This window comes from Eleutherodactylus coqui, chromosome 13, assembly GCF_035609145.1.
Source record: "Eleutherodactylus coqui strain aEleCoq1 chromosome 13, aEleCoq1.hap1, whole genome shotgun sequence".
Classification (NCBI taxonomy): domain Eukaryota; kingdom Metazoa; phylum Chordata; class Amphibia; order Anura; family Eleutherodactylidae; genus Eleutherodactylus; species Eleutherodactylus coqui.
In genome coordinates this window covers 111213859-111236426 of record NC_089849.1, presented here as the reverse complement: position 1 = coordinate 111236426, position 22568 = coordinate 111213859, and the positions used below count along the sequence as shown (strand labels likewise).

Below are 22568 nucleotides of genomic sequence, written 5' to 3'. Positions count from 1 at the left end.
ATGTGAAGATTTGGGCAAAATTGCTAGCCAAACGATTAGAAGATTTAATCCCCACATTAGTGGACAGGGAACAGGCGGGATTTGTGAAGGGAAGAGAGGGAAGGGACAATTGCCACCGATTGCTACGTATAGCAAGATATGCCCAATCCCGAAAGATCCCGTTAGCCTTTTTAGGGACCAATGCCGAAAAGGCATTTGACAGGGTGAGCTGGATGTATCTAGAGGCAGTTCTTAGTCGGTTTAATTTCCCCATCCCTTTCATTGCTTCTATTTTCTCATTATACTCCAATCCACATGCAAGACTGAAAGTCAACGATATCCTGTCCCCCCCCCATTTGACATACGCAACGGAACCCGCCAAGGTTGCCCACTTTCCCCAACATTATTTATTCTCGCACTGGAACCTTTCCTCCAGAAGGTGAGATAGGACCCAGACATTAGAGGCCTCGAAATAGGCCCTCACTCTATCTCAACCGCTGCGTTCGCAGACGATATAATGTTTATCGTCACGGAACCAGAGAAGGGGATCCCGGGACTGATCTCACTCCTGGAGGAATTTGGGGCCCTATCAAATTTTAAAGTGAATTATTCTAAATCCACAATCCTAAATGTCTCGATTCCGGAACCCCAAAGCACATCAATACAATCCAGCTTCCCCTTCAAATGGTCCAACTCTCATATTGACTACCTAGGCATCAAACTCTCCAGAAGGGCTGAGGACCTTTACATACACAACTTCTGCCCCCTAATATCTAAGATCAACGAAATGCTTCACGCATACGACCTGCCTTTCGTTTTCCTGGTTTGGCAGAAAGAACATCCTTAAATCTTACGTTCTCTCGACAATCCTCTACAAAATTCGCATGCTTCCAGTCTTCCTTCCAAACTCCTTCTTTAAAGCCATCAAGAAAGCTTTCTCAGACTATGTCTGGAAACACAAAAGGCCACGGTTAGCCCATAGCCTGATGATAAGGAGGCGTTGTGAAGGAGGAATGGACTTACCCTGCATGGAGGACTACTACAATGCAGCACAATTAAGTTACTGGATGGAAATTAGCCAACCCAGAAGAGACCCGATTTTAGCGGCACTGGCAGAAGAGTGTATGGAAACTCTTTAATAGAAGACCTCTGGTTCCCCCCCAGATTTAAGTCCAGGGGACGGGGCCGTGAGCCCCTTCTCCGGGGACCCTGCGAGACCTGGGAAAGACTCAGGAACTCTCTGGCACCTAGCCCATCTCCGGCAATGCCTTTACGCGCTCTATGTAAATTAGTAAACATTCCCTCAGACCCGATGTCACTTAATCTATGGAAAAAATTCAAGGGAATAACAGTAGGAAACCTACAAGCACATGCCCACAAAAAACCCTCCGAGATATTAGAGGCCCTCCTCCCCCAACACCCCCTCTTTATTGTACAGAAAGCCCATATTACGAAGACTATAGAGAAATTTCAGAGAGCATTTAAATCAACTAGACCCAAGACCAGTTTTGAGAAAACCCTGGAGGAGAGGGAGCTGAGCCAGAGGAAATTAGCCAAAATAAAGAAATGTTTCATTGCCCCAGTCACCCCTACTAAAACAGCCTTTCTCCTATCATGGGAAAGAGAACTGAATATTACCCTCACTCCAGAGGAAATGAAAGTCATCATGAAGACAGCATTTGGCCTCTCTCCCTGTGTGCTAACTCAGGAAAGCCATTACAAACTACTAGTACGATGGTACAGGACCCCACAGTGGCTACATGCGTATAAATTGGCACCCCACAATAAATGCTGGAGATGCGACGCCAGTGTTGGCTCCTACATACATATCTGGTGGGAATGCCCAATTATTACCCCTTATTGGAAAGAAGTGGAGAGAACCCTTCAAAACATCTTACCCAACTTCGTTCTCACAGCGGATATCATCTTCCTCTAGAGACCATCAACTATTTTCCACCCATTCAAAAATTAACTAACAGCACTACTGATAGATGCAGGCCCTGATCCCTCTCCTCTGGCTCCAGAAAACCTCTCCTTCTCTAGATCAATGGAAAGAAAAAGTTGATCTAATTTGCAATCTAGAAGAACTAGAGAGCTGGGCAAACAATAAACACGATAGGTTTGTGGAAAAGTGGATCCCCTGGAAAGCATTGACCTGAGTCTCCTGTGGAGGTGAGGAACAGATGCTAAGGCATCCGTGTACAGATAGAAAAACATGGTGAGACCCTCGGGTGGAGAACAGGTGAGAGTGATGGGAAGCGCAGAGCAAGCGCCTTAACAAGATATAATGTTGCGAACCCGTCCCCCCCCCCAAACTCAAACCTCCTTCCCCCACACCCCCTGTATGTCCGCCTACCCGTGACCCCCCCCAACTCCCCCACCCCCCCTGCCCCCTTGTCTTTGTACCATGCGTTACAAGTGTTAACCGATGTCTGTACCCAACTTGCAGTATCATGAGTTAAATAAGAACGCGCACAACAATGGTTGTACAGAATCTCTTAGTATTAAGTAGTTAGTTAATTGCAAGACTATAATAGGGATGTCCAGACAGTTACTGTTCTAGCCAGAAATACATCCTCAGAGAATGCAACCACGCAACCTGTCTTGCTTTAGTAGTTAAGTTAGTTAAGTCAATACTGTCTTTTTCTTTTCTGCCTATATACATGCAATCTTTCAAATGTATGTAATTAATTATAAAATCTAATAAAAATTGAATTAAAAAAAAAAAAAATTCTGCCTCACCCTGAACCTTTCCTGCCCTTGACTATCACACCGTCCCACTCTACCAATCAGCGATAGCATGACAAGCAGCCAATAAGCAGCCAGCTGTTGCCAAGCAGTTTAGCTGAAGCTTGAGAAGAAAGGGGAAAACAGGGTTTTTCCAATGTACGGCACCTTCTATGCATCCTAGGAGCACATAGCTAGGTGTTACAGGACTGGTGACTGGATGAGTACCCTGCAGGACCCCCGGCCCACTACACACACACACACCAACTATCTCCGTTACGTGGATGACACAACTCTGCTTGCAGAAACTGAAACCGGTCTGAAAAAATGGGCCTCTACCTGAATTTAAAGAAGACAAAAATTATGGTGACTGCAAAAAGTGGCCAAATTCAAGTCAACCAGTCCATAGAATGCGTGCAAGACTTCATCTTCCCTGATTCAGAAATTGACCAGGCTGGAGAATTTATGCCAGAGATAAAACATAGGATACCATTGTGGTGAAGCGCGATGCTAAACATGGACAAAATCTGAAAAATAAGGGATATTGGCACAGCAACTAAACACAGGACCATGCGACCCATCGGTCTGAAAAAATGGGCCTTTTCACTCCCTCTGGCCCCCTGCACATGGGTGGAAATTCTGCAGCGGGATTTCCTGCAGAATTTCCACCCGTGGAAGCTGCCATAGGATTGCATTAAAAACGGAGAAATCTCACGCGGAAAACAAATCGTGGCATGTTCTATTACTGTGCAGGGTTCGCAGAGGCCCGCACGGAAATGTCGCTCCTAGGCCGCCAGCTCCGCTCTGCGCATGTGCCAGCTGGCCGGCAGCCAGCACATAAGAGAGCATAATATCCTTTCCTTGGGTGCAGTGAAGTTGGCGCAGTTATTAGCACTGTTCACTGCCTGTATAGCTTTTTGCATCTGTGCAGAGCGTCGCACAGTTCCCTTTCCTTGGGTGAGACCAGCACTGGTCCCTGCAGGGGCGCTGGTCGGGTCCCGCTGCGAGAATTCTTGCAGCAGGATCCGACCCGGCTGTCTGCAGGCGGCCTCTCGCATCGCTAAAAAAACCTATTGCCAGTGTGAAAGAGCCCTTATTTGCACGAAAAAACTTGCAGCATGTTCTATCTTTGGTACATATGTGCGCATACATTGCAAGATAGCGGCAAGCATGTCACGGCGTACTTGCTACGTGCTCGCGCTCGGAGCGCAGCTACTTCTGGTCATGTGACACTGGCCATATACATAGTTTATGAAAAGGACAGGTCTGTGAAGTGTGTACCCATCCTACCGTTACCAAGAGAGGGAACCAGGGCTGGGCATAGAAGAGGGTCCTGTTGCAAGAATGGTGTGAGGACCCATTGCTCTCTGGTCGCTCATCATGTTCCTCACCTTCCTTATGTCTCTTCAACAATCCTCCACTAATTGTGTACTCTGACATTCATTAACTTAGGATGCCAGACCTCTTCATCTGCAGGGGTTGCATATACATTATGGCCACACTTGGGGAGAACACTGCTCACCTGTATATTTTGTGATTGATTTGCAAGTAATGACTGTCAGGCTGCACCCCCGTGGCACTTCTAGCACATTCCTATGGTGTTTCTACAGTGTTTTTGACGTGCATGTTAATTGCATTGAAAGGCCCCCGGCACACGGGTGACACGGCATCGCCGCAAGAAAATCGCAGTGATATCGCACCGCTAGTCCGTGCGATATCGCTGCGTCGAATCATTGGTTCAATCACTGCCATTCATCGAGTGCTTTCTGTGATTGGCTAAGCGTCAGCCAATCACAGTCAGTGCTTCCAGGAGGTGGGGATTTTTCAATCCACTGCCAGATGATGAAGAGAAGCAGTGTTGGGACCCGGGGAGAAGCTGTGGTGGAGAGCGCTTCTAAGGTGATGTATGTCATTTTTTTATTTTTCCCTGCAGTTAGGGCTTAGATTATAGCTTTGACAATAGGATTTCCTACTGTCTACGTTGCATGGCACCGCACGAAAAATCGTGTGTTCGTGCAATGCAACAGGAAGGAAGGCTCCATAGGGAAACATGGGCTGCAAAACCTCACGAGTCGCGTGCATATTGCAGGACCTGTGAGGTTTTTGTGTCGGGTTGTTGCATGCTACAAAACATTGCATGTGTGAAGGAACCCATAGGAAAGCATGGCTTCACATACATGCTATTTGCAGCATTGTAGCAGCGCGACTTTGTCGCCCGTGTCAAGGAGGCCTAACCCTGTGCTTCATCTGTAGCCTCTGAAAGTGTAACATTGGGTATGGATCATTTTAGATGAGCTGATTATCGTTTTAACTAGCGAGTGACGTTTTTGTGCAGCCTGTTTATACAGCAGATACATTGTTGGCTCGTTCACATGAGAATCGTTTAGTCATTCCCATTCACTGTATAAGCGACTAAGAGAGACTGAAGGAGCGCTGGTTAACGCGAACGATAAGTGAACAAGCCAACGATTATTTTTATGCTTGCGAACAAAAAGTGAGCGTTTATTGTTCGTTATTCGGTTTACACCAAACATTTAGCTTTCACTTTCACTTTCACTCGTTTGAATGTGTTTTTGAACGATAATCATTCCGTCTGTCTGCACCTTTGGGCCTCATTCACACAGGAAAGTGTCTTTATGTTGACCGCATTGTGGCTGGAAAACGCATAAACAAGAAAAAGCCATGACCAAGTCGCGGCTAAAATTCGCGTTTTCTGGCTCATCCACACAGCTGGGTGTGGCATATAAACACCGCAACCTGGACTTCCTATGGTTGGGGGAAATGCTCAGCATGGCTTCTATTATTTAAAGAGAGCCAGTTGACATGTTTTAGCAGCGCTAGCCGCAGCAAACTCCCTCCCTTGGCCGTCAGCTGCCATAGAAGCCTATGGGAGCCGTCAGCTGCCATAGAAGCCTATGGGAGCCGTCAGCTGCCATAGAAGCCTATGGGAGCCGTAAGCTGCCATAGAAGCCTATGGGAGCCGTCAGCTGCCATAGAAGCCTATGGGAGCCGTCAGCTGCCATAGAAGCCTATGGGAGCCGTCAGCTGCCATAGAAGCCTATGGGAGCCGTCAGCTGCCATAGAAGCCTATGGGAGCCGTCAGCTGCCATAGAAGCCTATGGGAGCCGTCAGCTGCCATAGAAGCCTATGGGAGCCGTCAGCTGCCATAGAAGCCTATGGGAGCCGTCAGCTGCCATAGAAGCCTATGGGAGCCGACAGCTGCCATAGAAGCCTATGGGAGCCGACAGCTGCCATAGAAGCCTATGGGAGCTGACAGCTGCCATAGAAGCCTATGGGAGCCGACAGCTGCCATAGAAGCCTATGGGAGCCGACAGCTGCCATAGAAGCCTATGGGAGCCAGCAGCTGATCGTGGCCAAAAGATAGGGCAAGACGTATCTCTTCTGGCCACGTCATAACATCGGCCAGCGTATTCGGCCACCGATGTCCTATCTTCGCCAGCTCAGCCATCTGAATGAATACATTGGAATCCAATGCTTGCGATGGTCTTGATTTTTTATCGCGGCTTAATTAGCCTCATAAAAATGCTCATGTGAATAAGGCCTTAGTAGGATAGTGCGGTTAACTGCGGCCACCCCTAATTTTTTTTTACACTTGCAATAAAAATGACCCTTAATAGCTGAGAAGTGTGGTCAGAACTGGTCATTATTAGAGATGAGCGAGCGTACTCGGAAAAGCACTACTCGCTCGAGTAATTTGCTTTATCCGAGTATCGCTGTGCTCGTCCCTGAAGATTCGGGTGCCGCTGCGGCTGACAGGTGAGTCGCAGCGGGGAGCAGGGGAGAGCGGGCGGGAGAGAAAGATCTCCCCTCCGTTCCTCCCCGCTCTCCCCTGCAGCTCCCCGCTCCGTGCCGGCACCCGAATCTTCAGGGACGAGCACAGCGATACTCGGATAAAGCAAATTACTCGAGCGAGTAGTGCTTTTCCGAGTACGCTCGCTCATCTCTAGTCATTATCCATCATGAATACAAATGTAAAATCCATGTTTTTATGTAGAGTGGTGACTGTGAGTTTACTATATGTCACTGATATTATGTAGAAATGGCCCCAGTGTAATGTGGCGAGGGACATCTCCTATGTATATCACATGTGTATAATCATATGAATGTCGGTTTGGTCTTCTGCATCTATATCCAGTTTGAGCAAGTCTAAACACGACGTTTCCTAATGATCGTTGTATATTTAAACCTTCTTCTGTTAGTATTCAGGACACATGATCAGTCTGGATCCTACTTACAAGCTGTTAGCCGTATATTAGCAGGTGCACCGAATGAAATTGGAAATTCCATATGTAAACCTCTTAGAGATTGATGTGCTGCAAAAACTGGTATAATGAGGTCGATTGAAAGGTAATGGGTGAAAATGGAAAATATATACAAAGTGTCACCAAGTGACAACCTAATCTTACAATGGGGAATAGGAGTTTATGCCATGCACATGGTTCATTGATTCCCAGTAGATATCAATGGTAGGTGGATCATACATGAAATTCTCCTAAAATATTGAATGTAGTGAAAGGAAATAGCTTTTCAAGGTTGTCTCATCTAGACAACTACTCCCAAAATGATGACCCGTTAGAAGTTGTCTGGTCCAACAGCCGAAGCCTTCATCAGGAAAACTTGGGTCTGGCATGGCCTGTGATCACTGTGAGAAGCGATAATACATTGCATTACAGAAGTACTGCAATGTATTATCAGTGCACCCACAGCACCTCAGGTTCAAGTTCCCTATTGGAACATAAAGTGATAAAGACATATATACCCCCAAAATGGTACCAATAAAAAACTACAGCAGATCACACAAACAACAAACCCTCACAGAGCTTATTCAATAGAAAAATTAATAAGTTATGGGACTTAGTATGCAAAAAAAATTCCAAATAAAAGGTTTATTGTGCAAAGGGGGAAAAACCTAAAAAAATATTGAATTTTAGTAATGTCGTAATTGACAGAATAGCGGATAAATGTCTGATCACTAGTGGTTTGAACACTGGGAGTTCCAAAGATCCTGACATCTGTGCACCCCAAGTTCTCCATGTGAATGCATGTCCACTGTATTCAGTTCTATAGGAAGGAGGAAGACAACTGAAAGTATCGATCTCCCTTTGTCCTATAGGAGTGACACAACCAGACACTGGAAATCAGTTGGAAACCTGAACGCAGGTCTAAATGTAGTCTTATTCATAGGCCCAGACCACCATAAGGACTTCTTCCAGCCCTGACTTGTCTCTTCACTTTCACCTTTTCATTTTCCAGCATATTCCCCACCTTTCATCAACCTCTACATAAACTCACCATCCATAGTGCTTCAGATGTAATTGTGCCCCACACAGTAATAATGCTATTCTGAGTGCCCTGCACAGTAATAATACCCCTCTTTCTCCTTATACCTACATACTGTAATAGTGATCTCGTGGTGCCCCTAAAGCAATAATATCCCCTTTTTGTGCCCCACAATGTAATAGTGCACCACAAGCAATAGTAGTGCCCCCATGATTTGTTTATAAGCAGGACTGTGACAGTAACAAGAGGGCATCCTCTATGTCACGTGGAAAGAAGGTTTCATCACCAAAACAGAAGGGGGCTCTTTACTGTAAGAGCAGTGAGGCTATGGAACTCTCTGCCTGAGGACGTGGTGATGGCAAAAATCCATAAAGAAGCTTAAGAGGGAACTAGACATCTTTTTAGAGCTCTATGATATTTACATAACGAGAAGGGGTGTTGATGCGCGGATCTTCCGACTGCCGGACTTGGAGTCAGGAAGGTACCTTCTCTGAAGAGTGTTGATCCAGGGATTATTCTACCTGCCATTATGGAGTCAGGAAGAAATTTGGCTTCTCCCTCATTGGGTTTTTTTTTTGCCTTTCTCTGAATTAACATGGGGGGGGGGGGCGGCGGAAACAGACTGAACTGGGCGGTCCTTTGTCTTTTTTCAGCATAGCATGCTATGTTACTATGTTTTAGGTGCCGCACAGCAATAGTGCTCCTCCGAGTACCCCGCACAGTAATATTACCCCTGTTTGTACCTCAGAACAGTATTAGTGCCTTTGTGTCTCAAGCATTGAGAGAAAATCCCCTGGGTGGATGAGCTGGATATGATAAACACTATCACAACAAGAATTATGCACATGCTTCATCCACCTTAGGCATGGTCTCACAGGACTGGATTTAAATTGCGGATTTCGCGATCGGCATCCCTGTGTATGATACTCGGTAATACACGGGCATTGAAATGCATTGACTTTCGCAAGTTCGCTCACACTTACGGGAAGGAATTGTGGATTCGACCAGAAGAAAAATCGCATGCTCTATTTTACCGTGGATTCCATGTGTAAGAGCTCCATTGCTCTCTATGGATGTGTTGGTCTGCAGTGCAGGCGCAATTACATAGCGGATGGACATGGATAGGTACGCAAGTTGCCAGGAGACCAGTTAACAAATGGTATAAAGAAAGCAGGAATTTGTGGGAAGACAATGCAGGATAGAATCTGGGAAGCAACACAACCATCCAGTCTGCTATCTGCAACCTTCGCTGCTGTCTGCCACTTCTGTTGGTTCTTCTGGCCTCTTCCTCAAGAAGAAAGTGTTTGTTTGTTTTTTTGTAATAGTTGATACTACTTAAAAAACAAGTAGTATAAACTACCCAAGCCCAGAGATCAGTATCCCATTCAGAAGGCTCTCAGAATATCGCACCACGACAGCACAAGAAACTGTCGCCTGAGCGATAGAAGGGAGTTTCCAGGGGGTTGGGCTTTCCTAGGTCATTCACTGCTTGCAGTCTATCTTACACGTGAACAACACGCTGTCCATCTGCGTCCATCTGTGTGGAAAACCACATGCACATGCGACCATACGCAATATCCAGCATGGGATGTCTGACCCGCTCATGCGAGCCCAGCCTAAAACTTAACTTTTAATGTAGGTATAATTAGAAAGTAAAAAATTCTAATACAAATAAACCAACTAAGGTCATTAAAACCACTAAGTAGTAGCACCACACCAAATATCAAAAATTGATGAGTAAGTATAGCTGGCTGCTATCTAGCTATTTAACCCTTTGCAATCCAATTTTGGATTCAGGGTTTCCTAGGGGGTTTTCAATTTCTGCCATTATACAATGCCGCCATCTGCTGTCGAGAGCCAGTACTGCAGTATGTGACTTGCCGGAGAGGCCCCAACAACAGAGCGGCCAGTAATATACAGTAAGAATACCCTGCCGGACGTCTTCCGACGTCAATGCTGTACAGCCTTCAATCAGAGTGTTGGAAGACGTCTGACAGTGGATTGGAAAGGGTTAAAATTTAGAAATGAGCCACCCAACATGTTTCACTGCATACACCAGCTTCATCAGGGCTTGGGGAACAATTACAATAGAGGACACACGAGGAGGTTTATAAAGTTTCCAGAAAAACAGATAAATGAGAAATGAGGAATATGAGTGCAGTGGCTGCTGCTGGGCAAGTTTAGTATTCAGGACATGCCTACTACACAAAAGAATGGTTAACTATTTAACCATGTAATACATAACCATATATATACCATGTAATACATAACCACATATTTAACCATGTAATACATAGCCATATATATACACACCATGTAATACATAGCTAGGCCAGGCTGCAGTAGCTGGAGTTTCCGTTCTTCAGCAGCTCCTGGCATCTTGGGGGGGGGGGGGGGGGGGGTGTCACACTTATAGTATGTGCTCTAATATACAGTTCTGAAGAATTCTCTAAGTGTTCATAGGCTCTGAACGCAGTGATGAGTCCGCTCAGTGCACCAATGGTGGCTCCCTGGGCTGACCATGAAGAAACAGGCTGCCGACTAAGTCTAAAAACACACCCCTGGACTCCGCAACCCCTGTCCTAGGAGCCCATAGATTTCCATTTACCATGCTCATTGGACATCAGAGTTTCGCTTTAAACTTCCAAATAGATACTAAGACATTGAGGGCGCCTTCACACTTAACATATAATCGCACAAATTTTTTTTGGCGATGTGGGAGTGAGTGAAAACGCAGAATTATGAAACCAATGATTTTTAACGCTTTTATTCCCATTTGCGATGTTTTCACTCGTGATGTGGAAAGAAAAGAAAAAAATCGCAGCATGTCCAATCTTTCTGCGTTTTGCGATTTTTCTTTTTTACATTTTTTTTTTTATCTCCCATGTTTCCCTCTTTTTTATCGCATTGCAATGCACAAGCTTGTGATTTTCTTGTGATGCAATGCGATTTTAACATTAGAAACTCCTATTCGCTTTTGCGCTGGTGGCAGCGAGATCATTCTCAGGAAAAAACATGGCTGATGCTTAAAAATCGCTGAATCAAAATTGTGATTCGCAGTGTGAAGAGGCCCTAAGCATTACAATGGCTTCTTTATGCAGTTTTGGCTTACAGACCTGTTATGGTGATTGTTTGTGCTTGGGTGGGTGGGGGGAGTGGGGTTATTGTTTGTTTCTCTTCAGGCTGCCTGTCCACCGGTATTGCGGTCTCCTGCGACGGATCTCTGCCACACGGGAGCAGGAGCGGCAGCCAGATCTCCACTGTCAGCCTATCTGACAGATAGGCTGACCGCGGAGAATCGCGGCAAATCGCAACATGTTGCGATTTTCTGGCCGCGAGCGGAGAATCGCAATGATTCTCCGCTTGTGGACAGGGGGGGAAGCAACGCTATGGAGAGCTTTCACTGCGTTCCCTGCGGCCGGATTATCGCCACAGGGAACGCAATGAAAACTAGGCATATTGTTGGGCTCAGACACTTGGCCTAATATTGCGCTTGCCAACTTGCGATTTTTACTGCAATGCAAAGCATTATTGATTTAAAAAAAAATCATTGTGAAATTGCGATCCTCACGCGCGCTTCAATCACAAGAGTTTCCAATTGACTTCAATGGGAAACATCACATCGCGCACGCATGCACTTCACACGGCATGCTATTACCTTACAATGTCTTTCAAGGTCACATTGGAAGCAATGGACGAGGCGTTCCGAGGGACACCCAAACATCGAATATGCTGCCATTATTTCCCTCATAACAAAAGAAGTCGCTCGTGTGAATGTATTTGTTCAAAAGAAAAAGATCTTATATTCGTGCGAGTTTTGTGCGCATCGTATCGTACACGCATACTTCCTGTGAATGCGCCCTGCAGACTGTTTTCACATATGCGATTTTCACACTTGAGATTTTTCCTGAGTCTGAGGGCTCCTTCACACTGGCAATCACAATATCGCAACTTTTTTCCTGCAATTTTTGAGCATCAGTGCTACTTTTTATCGCAAAACCATCAATGGCCCTTGTGATTTTCTCACGTTTTTTTCATGATTTTTCTGTGTGAAAATAAATAGGACTTTCTAATGTTAAAAACGAATAACATTGCATGAAAATCGCAAGTTCGTCATTGCGATTCGATAAAAATCTTTTTTTTTTTTCCTGAATGACCTTGAGGAGGGAATTGATGGGAAACTGATCAAATTTGCTGATGACACAAAGTGAGGAGGGATAGCTAACACTAGGGAAGAGAGAGAGAGTATTCAAAAAGATCTGGAAAAACTTGCACTGTGGGCAGCGACTAAATGGTATTTAACAAGGAGAAATGCAAAGTCCTACATCTGGGCAAGAAAAATTAAAAAAGCACATACAAAATGGGACAAAATTGGGCTAAGCAGCACATGTGAAAAAGACTTGGGTATACTAATAGATCATAGACTGAACATGAGTCAACAATGTGATGCAGCAGCCACAAAGGCAAACATAATTCTGGGATGTATTAAGAGAAGCATAGAGTCTAGATCACATGAGGTAATTATCCCCCTCTACTCTTCCTTAGTCAGACCTCATCTGGAATACTGGGTCCAATTCTGAGCACCCCACTTTAAAAAAGACATTGACAAACTGGAGCAAGTTCAGAGAAGAGTTACCAAGATGGTGAGCGGTCTGCAAATCATGTCCTATGAAGAACGGTTAAAGGATCTGGGAATGTTTAGCTTGCAAAAAAGAAGGCTGAGATGAGACTTACTAGCTGTCTACAAATATCTGAAGGGCTGTCACAGTGCAGAGGGATCAGCCCTATTCTCATCTGCACAAGGAAAGACTAGAAGCAATGGGATGAAACTGAAAGGGAGGAGACACAAATTAGATATTAGACACTGAGGGGGATCAATGAGTGGAACAGGTTACCACGGGAGGTAGCGAGTTCTCATTCAATGGAAGTGTTCAAACAGAGGCTGGACAAATATCTATCTGGGATGATTTAGTGATCCTGCACTGAGCAGGGGGTTGGACCCGATGACCATGGAGGTCCCTTCCAACTCTACCATACTAGGATTCTATGAAAAAGGAGGCTCCATAGGGAAATGTGGGAGATAAAAAAAAAAGCTGAAAGATAGAGCATTCCGAGTTTTTTTTTCTTGCAACATCAAATGAGTGAGAACATCGCAAATGTGAAGGAAACCAATGAAATTCATTGATATAATTCTGCGTTTTCACTCACTCTCACATCGCACGAGAATCGTGCGATTGTATCGCTAGTGTGAAGGCAGCCTGAGAAAGACAGAACTTGCACTGAATAAGAATCTGAATGGGTTAATTCACATATGTGATTTTTCACTTGTATTTGTCCTAATTTTGTGCAATTCTAGTTCTAAAATCACCCATCATTTTCTATGGGAGAGTTCAATGTATCACATCCGCATGTCATTCGAGTGCCCATAAATGCAGTCTGGTATTAACACGTTACTATGGGGGCCACATGGAAAAAACAGGGAGTGCAGAGCCGTGAAAAATGGATGCAGATCGCACCTGCACGAAAGGCCAGTTTTTCACTGGCGCAGAGTTTGAACTGCTGGCGAGGGAGAAGAAATTGTCCTTGTTCAGGCGCAGCTACACTCCGTCTGCCGAGCGTAGTTGTGCCTACGGCCATATGGATGAGCCATCAGGGTGCTTTTATACGGCACAATCTGTAGAGCAGCGATGCCCGACAGGTCGCCCCGGTGTAATCATTCCATGTGCCTTTACACAGGTACGAGCATCGCTGACTGAATGGAGGCGGAGGGGCTTTGGCTCGTTCCGGCCTGTCCACCTCCATTCACACTAAGCAGGTAGTTGTTCGTAGTGAGGTTTTGAACACGCTGAGTCCCGTGCCGCTGCTCCATCCTCCGCACCTGCTTGTGTACAGGCTACAGTCCTGCCCGGTTTACGGGACGTCACAGACGCTGCAGCCAATGACAGAGCTCGATGATCAAGCCTGGGGCAGCCTGTAAATGTGACACCAAAGTGGCAGCAAGGGACACAGCGGGCGGAGATGAGTATATTCTTGTTACTTAGGCTAATTTCACATGGACGACTGTGATATCGAGCCATGAAACTAGGCCAGATATTGCGCTCGCCAATGTGTGATGTCGCTGTGGATGCGGGGTGAGTATACGTTAAATTCGCCTCGTATCACTTCAGGAAAGTAGCAATCCTCCGCCGTGGCTAAAAACCTTCAATGGGTAAAGCTTGCATCGTATCGTACTCAATGCTGTGCCGGCCCTATTAAAAACAATACAGGGGAGGGGAAAAAAAAAAAATCGCTCATGTTAAACCCCATTCAAAAGATTGGGGTTCATAGTCGTGCGAGGTTTGTGGGTCCCGCAATGCTCAAATCTCATGCGATATTCTCAGCTGTGTGAAAGCGGTCTTATTTTACTGCATGGGAACGTCTTTTAGTTGAACCCACAGCTCGGACAGCCCCATTAGAGAGTCCGTATTTTCATGTTTTTACTTTTTAAGACAAGTGTTCCACTTACTGAGAGATGCTGATAAGGAAATACTTCTGTAAAACTACCAACACAAAGCCGACTTCATCTGGATCCTGCTGGTTAGCACTTGTCTTCTGCTGCAACGCCCCAGCAATGATATAGGGCAGGGAGGTAGCGACTTGTAAGTGCTTGTTGGATTACCGGGCCGCAGCGTAACTATCTGCACACATGATTATGGCTCTTACTTACTAGCTCAACGCTAATATTAGAGTCCTACAAGTACTATAGAATCCCCTACATAAACTTTAGGTGAGTTTCCTTCATAGACTTTTAAAGATCACCTGCACTTTTACCTCTAAGCACTTCTGCTCCGTCGGCCGGTTTCAGCTTATATGGAGCTGTCTTCAGGAAGGAGCTGATGGAGCAGAAGTGAAAGTGCAGGTTAAAGGCCTCCTGCCCACAGGTGAATATTTGCTGCGGAATCTGCAGCAGGTGTCCGCATCGCAGATCCGCAGCAAAGCATAGCATGCTATAGGAAATCGATTCTACCTCTATTTTTGTGCGGATTCCGCACAGACAGCATCCAATGAAGTCAATGGAAGCCGTTCGACCCACGGCCCGTCGGCAATATACAATGAGCAGGTACACGCGGACGCCGCTGCTGGCAGAGCCAGATTCCGCTGTGGGATTCCGCATGCAGAATCCAGCTCTCCAGTGTGCAGGAGGCCTAAGGAATGGATATGCAAAAATGTCTGATAGATGGGAGTATCATCTCTGGAACATGGGGCTATCAGGATATTATAGATCCCCAGTGCTCTTTTCTACTAGTTGAGGAGATTTCCACATTCAAATGGAGATTGAATCGAGAAGTAGTTAACATGTCGACCGCTCTCTCTATTGCAGTCTATGCGAGTTTCAGAAACAACTAGGCAAACTCGTTTTATCCCCATAGATTTGAATGATGAGAACCGTGCACATATATGCCCACTTTTCCATTTGAATCCCACCTGGGTACTTCTGCTATCTCATCTACTGCAAAGACTCAGATGACTTCTGTTCTCCCAATAAGTAGGAGTCCTAGAGGTGCATGTGCTGTAAACATCTGTACTGCAAAAACACCTGTAAAGTGTACCAGATTTCCAGATTAAGCTACCATGTGTACATGAGGAATAACACTTATCTCTGGCCATTAAATGATATGTATCCTGCATTTATCACCATTTTATCCTCTGCAGGTTGTATTTGTAATTCTCAGTTCTCCCTGAGCTGGTGGGAGGAGTCTTGCTGTTTTTCTGTGTTCTATAGACTGTGCACACAGAACTGTAAATTCTCTTGCTTAACTATCTATAACACACAAACACACCACATTAGGAATACCACTAGAGCAGTACAGAGCAGTGGAAATAAGTGAATAAATAAGTCACCATTAGCTCTAATAGCAAATCTGTGTGGGTGTGTGCCTTTGCTTCTCTCCTCCTCTTCAACCATCCCCTCATCTCTATAGATTTCTATAAGTGGTATGAGTCGTTCCCCTTCTCCGCTTACTATTATCGATTATCTCTGTGACTGGAGACGGCCATTATTTAACAACAGGTAGTTAACAGCAAATTGGAAGGAAGAAAGACCTCTAGTGGTCAGCACTTTAGAGTGCTTTTTCAGCACAAAAACACTTCTGAAAGCGTGCTCAAAACTCCATATTATTTAGAGCCGCTATTATGAGTATCTTTCTCCTTATTAGGCTAGCTTCACACGAGTAAGCGTATTTGCACAAGCCTGAGTACTGCGCTTTTATGGTCTAAGGGCCCTTTCAGATGGACGTATTTGCATGCTTATTGGCGTGCGCAATACTCAGAGAACAGAACCCATTGATTAAAATGGGTTTCTATTTACTTTACTTTTTTTGGCTTGCAAGGAAAAATGCAGTATGCCCTATTTTTGTGCGCACCAAAAGGTCCCCATAGAAGTCTACGGGAGATGCACAAATGTGTATTCAATATGTGCCCAAATGCTCAATAGACTGCGCAATTCTGTCATTAAGCTAAATAAGCTTTTAAATCACGTCTACGCTGTATCCCGCACTCATGTGAACATGACCTGAGAGCGCAGAAAGTACAGTAAAATGCGTCTATATGCACCAAAGCGCCTTGTTCACGGCACAAATATGTTGCATTGAAGCATGCGCAATTGCACATACATTTGTGTGAAGGAGCCCTAAGGGTAGAGCCAAATAGCTGATTTTTTTGCAGAAATTTTTGGGACTGACCTGTTCATCTGAACGGACTACTGCATAAATACCCCCATGCAGATGTAAGTGCCAATACAGTTCAGAATAGTTGTGGGGATTTTGGCTAGTAGTTCATTTGCGAGGACACCTCTGTCTACTACCAAAAGCAGAGATACTAGTTTTATCAAAAACCATTAAAAAATATAATAAATTTAGCGGCTCAAACTGTAATTGGAGACTAATCTACAAGGTCGCTCCTGCATGGTGGTGCTGTCAGTATGGAGAAGTTGTATATTCAGCTAGACCAACGCACGTCCAGACCTTATGTCCACCCTGGCATGTACAGTAGTGATACCATGTTATAGCCTATCAGGCTGCACCACACCATCCGGCCTGGATGTTATCTAATGGAATGAAAATATCAGGAGCCGCATACATGGAAAGAGCGAGCGCACCGGGCGAAAAACTATCTGTCTGAACTTTTCCTGTGTTTAAAGTCAAGCTGGCTGCAACATCTGAAAAAGGTGATTTCATCAGTTGGCAAAGAAGATGAAGCAGGGATCGTATTCACAGTGAAGAGGTACAAGTTGGATTAGGTCGTACATAATGCAGCTCTGCAGCAGAATTTTTAATTTCTTTTTTTTTTTTTTTTTTTTTGGCGGGGGGGGGGGGTAGGTTGGGGTGACTTGTGTGTGTGGGGGGGGGGGTACATAGAAATTAAAAAGAGCTGTACATGAATTGATGTTTTCTATGACACCACCCCACCTTGATTAAAAAAAATCCTCTGCATGTTGTATATTTGCATTGGGCGAAAAGTACATTGTGTTTAAAGTAATGAAGCAATATTGATAAAAGTACCAATATGGCCGATTTACCTTAGTAAGATGTTATCATTCTGAGAGCTACAGACTTAATGCTCATGACCTTATTACAGCTTTGTACATCCTCCAAGTTGTAATACGGCATCCATAAGATGTATAGGGCTCTACTGTGCCACCATGTTTGTACGCGGCCTTAACAAGGCTCTTCACATCTCTAGCCAACTTTAGTGCTAATCCCTGTAGGAGTTTATGGCTGCATATCAACTCAGTTGGGGGTGTTGGGGTCGTCATACCGGTGCATGAGGTCTCCACCGTACCGCTATATGCTTCACATTCATTTCTATCACATTGGTAGCATTATCCATTATGTACAGAGGTGTTAGTAAGGTAGGCGGGTGTTGGGACCCACTGCGTGGGGAGGGGATATAGTACACAGCAGTCCGGCCACCTGATATTACCTTTATTTAGTCTTATTAATAAAATAATAAAGTACATGTTCCCCGGCAGCTGAGATCGGCGTCGCAGTCCCCCATTGACTTCCAGGTTGTGTGATCATGTGACATACACACGATCACTGCGGACATTCCCCGTCCTTACTAATGGTGATAGTCACATGATCGCACAACCCAGAAGGTAGCGGGGGACACCAGCACCAATCACAGCTGAAGGGGAGCAACAGAGGAGGTGAGTATGTACTTTAAAAAAATGTATTACATATTTATAAGGGAACACACTATGTTAAAGGGACAAAAGTTGGCGTGTAAAGGGAACAAAAGATGGCATGTAAAGGGGAAGAATATGGATTATCAAGGGGCAAACGGTGGCATGGAAAGGGAGTATAATGTGCAATGTAAAGGCAACAGAAGGTGGCGTCTATATGTAAAAACTGGTATCTATACGTAAAAGGGTGCAAAATGTGCCATCTATATGAAAAAAGGGGCAAGAGGTGGCATTATATCTAAAAGGGGCAAAAGGGAACATTATATCTTAAGGGCACCTACCCACTAGCGTTGCCGATTTTCGTGCGTGAAAAACGCAGCGTTTTCCGCGCGTTTTTTGCGCGTGTTCCGTTAATTTCCATTGACATTCATGGGTGCATTAAGAGAAAAATAAGGACACATATGCAACTGACAGTTCCTATGTGAAAAATTGCAACGGACCGAAAAAAAAACGCAAATGGACAAGAACACATTATATACTAATTGCTCTTGAGAAAAACCGCAAAACGCAAAGGAAAAAAAATCACCAGTGGGTAGGCGCCCTAAGGGCGCCCACCTACTGGCGTTTTTTTTTCCCTGCGAAATTCGCAGCATTTTTTTTCTCCTGGGGTCTATGGGACTTGTAATGTTAAAATCGCGATCGTGCAAAATCGCAATTTACCGCGAATCGCGGTAAATTGCGATTTTGCGCGATCGCGATTTTAACATTACAAGTCCCATAGACCCCTGCAGAGAAAAAAATGCTGCGAATTTCGCAGGGAAAAAAAAATGCCAGTGGGTGGGCGCCCTTTTTTTTTTTCCCTGCGAAATTCGCAGCAGTTTTTTCTCTGCAGGGGTCTATGGGACTTGTAATGTTAAAATCGCGCCCATGGGCGCCCACCCACTGGCGTTTTTTTTTCCCTGCGAAATTCGCAGCATTTTTTTTCTGCAGGGGTCTATGGGACTTGTAATGTTAAAATCGCGATCGCGCAAAATCGCGATTTCGCGGTAAATTGCGATTTTGCGCGATCGCGATTTTAACATTACAAGTCCCATAGACCCCTGCAGAGAAAAAAATGCTGCGAATTTCGCAGGGAAAAAAATCGCCAGTGGGTGGGCGCCCTTAAAGGGGCATTATTTCTAAAAGACTGCAAGAGAAGGCATTATTAGAAATGGAAGGGGACAAAAGGGGCATTATTACTGTTTGGAAGGAAAAGTGGGCATTATTACTGACTTGAGGCAAAAAGAGGTTATTATTTTTGAGTAGTGGCATAAAGAAGCCATTATTATTAAGTGGGAGCACTTTTGCTGCTTGTGAAACACTATATGGAGCTCTTACTATGTGGCCTCTAGAGGGGACATAAAAAGGTGGATACTATTACTGTGCGGGGCATCACAGGTGACATTATTACTACTTGGAGCACTGCTGGTGGAGAGATTGCTGGAAACGTGAGGAGCCAAAAATGTCTGCATGTCATTCTGCAGAGGCATATTGTGATAGGGCGAAGTTATGGTGGTCTGGATAGAGAAGAAAGGGGAAATTCAATTACTCCAGACAGAAAGTCACCTATGATCACCGGATGTAATTGCACTGCAATCACCTATAGTCTGCTGAGTGTCCCAGTAAAGCTGATATCTACCATATGGTATAAATGGTCACTGTATGGTAATATTGGTCTTGGTGTAGTGTTTTTTCTGCAACAGTATGGTATAATTCTGTCATTGTGTGTTGGTCATATGTGATCTTGGTCAGGTGGTATTATTTGGCCCTTATATAGTATAATGCCGATCTTGGTATAGTGGGTTTTGTTCAACGAGAGTATGAAGGTAATACAAATGGTAACAGAATTTGCACCTTGTATATATGGTATGTGATATTATTTTAGTGTCTGGTCTGGGGTAACATATCAGTGCTTAAAGAGATTATCTAGGGATTTTTAAAATTCATCCAGAGTAGTGGAGTTGGAACAGCCTCTTCCAGGTGAGTTTCGACAAGCGGTCACTTACTATTGCGGCCACTCCATTGTTGGTAACATCATTGCTGAGGAGTTGGCTGTTTGCTCATTATAATAACTAAGCCAGTGCCTTTCTGTCACGGCAGATGCAGAGATAGAAAGAGGGGCCACTGAGACTCTATCGTCTGAGGGCCCACATAACCATGATGTAGGGTTACCCACCTTAGCCTAGAGTATGATGGCCAAGTCCTAGGCTTTATGATGTGATCAGCCACGCAGAAGATGGATAGCGTTCTTCTGGGCCATAGCTAATATGCCCTCTGTCCTACCCAAGATTGTAGAACACTGAACCTAACATAACTCGAAGAACTTACCAGCGTCCTCCTTCTGTGCCTTACACAGGAGTAACAGGCTACGGGGATAGAAGTGTAACCCTTGACTAACATTCGCCCTGGAGAGTCAACTAACATGTTGTTGGAGTCGGAATGCAGTTATCAGGCACTAAAGGAAATCTCTGCAGCGCTCACCCAAGACCGCCCCATACTGCAAAACTTGTTTTTCAAAGTGACAAGAACTTTTGTTTGCCACTTAAGAAGTAAACAAAGAAAAATGTTAGGAGAGAAAAATATATATATACACGGAAATCAGGACTTCACAAATAATCCTGATCATTTTGTCGTTCAAGAGACGATCTACATGACAGACAGATCGCTTTCTCGTCAATATGACCGGCTTATGAATGCGATTGTGAACATTAGGAAAAAGTTTGGTTCACCTGCCATAGAGGCAAACTGCCCCAGGGTGTATTGTCATACAAGGAAACAAATAAGTATACTACTTAGTGCCGAATTAATAGCGTCATAACAGCGCCATCTGTTGGCCACTGCAAAAATATAAAAGAGTGACAGTAGCGGAATCACATGTCTAAGTAAATAACACTACGCAGCTCTCAGTTAATACCAATATACAGTGATCAAATTACAGCTTTATATATAAAGTAATGTTTATAACACAGCTATACACCGTGTTTCTCCAAAAAAATAGACCTGCCCCTAAAATAAGCCCTACACTGATTTTCAGGGGAGGGGGGGTAGCTTAAAATATGAACCCTACCTTGAAATAAGCCCTAGCTATACTACATGAAAAAAGCAATACCTTACCTTAATTTTTGCCCCAAAGGAGGCACAGGGTCTTATATTCTGGGGAAGTCTTATAACACTTACCTAGTAGGCGCCGTCTGGTTCCCTCTTGCTCTTCCCTGCAGTTCTGTCAGGCTTCCATGCAGTTCTCAGCGCCGACAGAATGTCGCTTGCTGGTAACGGGGTTTAAAACCCCGCCTCCAGCAAGCGATTGCTCTGATTGGTCAATTCTGTAATGACGACACAGTTTGTACAGTTGTGAATGTGTGCTCGTCGGTAACTGGCAGTGGGGCATTGTGGGAGATGTCGTTTTTGCACTCCCCAGAGGCCATTATAAATGACAATGTGGAAATCTGACGCTGGCTGGGAAGCAGCGGTGGCGCAGGTCAGCAGAAGAAGGTACTGGAGTTTCATTTGATGATTTAGATGGATGTTTGAAATAATGGCAATAAGTGGAAATGTTGGGGACATTTAGAAAATGTTGCCCAGTCTCACGAATACCCCTTTAAGTACAATCCCTTTAAAAGCTCTACCGTTGGCCATATTACTTGTTCCCAAACTAGAGTTCTGAATGCCAAGTCTGCTCAGTTATGGAGTGCGCTGGGCTATGACTGCACAACAAGGCAGGGCATCTGTTTTTCTGTTCAGCACTCTACAAGAGCTAGGTGAGAAGCCAATAAGAGTTATATTGTAACACCTAAGGGTCTTAGTAGCAAATTGTGATCCAGCAAAGTGTTAGATGCAGAAAAGGAAGAAGAAATTGGACCATTCCTGAGATGTTTTTTTTTTTCATGGGAGTTAATGCAGACATGCGGTTGTAAAGAGTTCGGCAAACTTTTCAAACAGCCCTGCTTGGCCCGGTGAGGACCTTTGCTTACTTCACTGTATGAGCCCCACACCCCCATATTATAAGGCATGGAATCTTGCTCTTACCTGGTGTTTTTTGGGGTCCCCACGGGCGCTGGCTGCTCCAGCAGTCACTTGTTGTTAGACCTCAGGAATTGCTCTTCCTTGTTAGTCTGGTTAACAATCAGGAATTTGGGTTAAACATTTACTCTAGAAGAATGATCTGATAATCTCGGTGTGAGACCTGGGATCTTGCTGGGCGCTCGGGGACGGTTCTGTCGATCTGTGACACTGATGGGGTCCAGTAACAAAGTATAGCACGCAGGGTACATTTGTGTAACATGGTGGTCTATGGGTGACGGATGCCGCTGGATAACATCAATCGCAGACCTCCGTTATATAACGTATTGATGTCATGAGC

General features: G+C 44.8%; 1 protein-coding gene across 3 annotated transcripts in view; it reads right to left on the bottom strand.

Annotated features, from left to right (window-relative positions):
• KCNJ16 (potassium inwardly rectifying channel subfamily J member 16) overlaps positions 1 to 22255 on the bottom strand; it is a 64600-nt gene extending 42345 nt beyond the window's left edge. Inside the window, exon 1 of one of the 3 annotated variants that reach the window (XM_066585880.1) lies at positions 22235 to 22255. The gene's annotated coding sequence lies outside the window, so the exon portion shown is untranslated. Of the gene's footprint in view, positions 1 to 20384; positions 20483 to 20536; positions 20643 to 22234 lie in introns of those variants that run through there. The other 2 variants (XM_066585876.1, XM_066585878.1) reach the window with 2 other exon arrangements.
• Between the last annotated feature and the right edge of the window lie 313 nt (positions 22256 to 22568).